This window comes from Octopus sinensis, linkage group LG3 (assembly GCF_006345805.1).
Source record: "Octopus sinensis linkage group LG3, ASM634580v1, whole genome shotgun sequence".
Lineage (NCBI taxonomy): Eukaryota > Metazoa > Mollusca > Cephalopoda > Octopoda > Octopodidae > Octopus > Octopus sinensis.
The window spans coordinates 56,566,310-56,568,518 of record NC_042999.1 but is presented as its reverse complement, the minus strand read 5'-3'; the positions used below and the strand labels follow the sequence as shown (position 1 = coordinate 56,568,518).

Here is a 2,209-nt window from a genome sequence, read left to right as displayed (position 1 = left end):
TTTCATAATTCAGTCCAACCATGAGATAGAGAATAGGAAGCCAGACATAGTCTTAATTGAGAAAGAGAACAAACTATGCTGGATCATAGATATAGCATGCCCAGCTGACAACAAGGTATGCAATAAGGAAGAAAGACAAGTTGAGAGATATGACAGGTATATCAGCTGAAACGTGTTAACAAACAAGATGAAGACAAATATCCATCAAATGTACATAATTCCTCATCTCTTAAATATAGAACTGTACAACTTTAATCGTCATGCTCTCCAATGCTGTTGACCAATGCACCAAGCTGTTCTTGTAAAAAGAAGACGTAAAAAGTCATCAAGTTTAGCCCAACCAACCTGTATACACATTCCCTTCTTTTGATGTAAAGCAGCATCAGCATCAAACAAGCAAAGTTGCTCGTTTCCAATCTTCCGAGGAAGCATATGACGAAGGGGAAATATTACCTGGCTTGGAAATAGGTGAAGTTTAGGGAGAGGAAGGGCATGCGGCAGTGGAAAATCTACTTCAACAAATGCCATCTGACCCATGCAAGCAGGAAAAAGTAGACGTTAAGATGACAATAACAACTGAAAAAATGACAAAGTGAAAGTATATTGTCAACTTAATGTGACAGCCCCATGAAAGAAGAATGCTACTGTTATTTAACCCTAGGAAACACAGTTTCCTGTTGGACTCGACATATTTTCTTAGGTTTTCAAAGTGAAGACAAGCACCTCCACCCAGCAAAGCCAGCATCATCCAGAGACTAGTTTCAGAGTCATTGCTCATCATCAGTCTGGAGTAGCATGGCTTACTAGCTGTCGATGCTTATCTGCCTGTGAAAACATAAGGACAAAGGAAATGTGTCAAGTCCAACAGGAAATGGTGCTTCCTAGGGCTAAATAACAGTAGAATCTTCCCTTTCATGGGACTGTCACATTAAGTTGACAACATACTATCACTTTACCGTGCTGCTACTGCATAAATCTTTCTGAGAGATTTAGAAATGTATTATTTCTATTTTCAAAGTGAAGTTATTGGTAATGAGCAAACAATTGAAAAACAAAAAACAAAAGGCAATTCTTTGTGAAGAATTCTTTATTTTAAATGTTGAGCCAAACCCAGCTACAATGTTACACAAGTATAAAGGGGGAAACAAGAACAAAAATTCAGAGTGGCTTACAGAAGCCTTATTAGCAATTAGAGCCATGATCTAAAGGTTTAGCTATCAAAGTACAATTAGAAGGCCAATTAACAGGAGAACGAAATGAAGGTTAGAATTATTACCGGGCAATTTGACTTGAAGGCTAAATTTATTAAAATGTGTCAATTAAGTTATGAAATTAAGCCTACATTAATGAAAATGTCACAAATTGAAAAAAAAAATTCAGATTTATTTCTTTTGAAATCAAAACAATTTAAATCACAAATTAGATGTGTGTGAGTATGTATGTGTGTGTGTATGTGTCTATATATATACATATATATACCTACACACACACATATGTATACACAAACACAAGTGAAACTGAATAGGTAAAACCACTGAGTGCATATTTCAAATTGCATTTTAAATGTCCCCAAAATTTTAGCAATGTCTGCAGGGGATTAAATCAAAAATAAAATTAAAAAGCCCCGTTAGTTTTGTGGTTTATGGGAATAAATCATACACACTTCTAGACTCTGGTGTCCTTTGAGATAAAGAGTAAGCTCCCCGCAGTTGTGTTTAATAGAGTAACCCCTTAAAGCAGCTGTAGAAGTAAAAGACTGAGAATATATAATTGATTATTTGTTTTAATTAAAATAAAGATATTTACAGTGTAGTTGTGTCTTTGAAATGAGAGCAGTTGGGTTTCTATTGACATTGATGAGAATATTGAGAGACCAGCTGCTAGGGTTTGTTGAAGCCTTTGTCAGGAGACGCTAAGATCACAGGATGTGATACTCACCATATCAGTGGCTTGATACTGAATGAAATATATTTGTAATGAGGAGAGAGAGAGAGAGAGAGAGAGAGAGAGAGACTCCCTGAAGCTACATAATGCTTTAAAGAAATTTACTTTGTTTCTTGTTAATTTAAGACAGGATTTTTTTGTTTCTTTTTTTTTGTTGTTTTGTTTTGTTTTAAGTAAATATTTGGGATAATGATGTTGGCTCAATATCTAAATATTTGAGAACTTCACAATCAGAGTTATCACAATACCATTTACACAAGCAATC

At 35.0% G+C, this 2,209-nt stretch overlaps 1 long non-coding RNA gene across 1 annotated transcript in view; it reads right to left on the bottom strand.

Annotated features, from left to right (window-relative positions):
- Nucleotides 1–1,069: 1,069 nt before the first annotated feature.
- Nucleotides 1,070–2,209, bottom strand: part of LOC118762456 — a 3,171-nt gene continuing 2,031 nt past the window's right edge. Inside the window, exon 2 of the long non-coding RNA XR_004998209.1 lies at nt 1,070–1,479. This is a non-coding gene — a long non-coding RNA (uncharacterized LOC118762456). The remainder of the gene's footprint in view (nt 1,480–2,209) is intronic.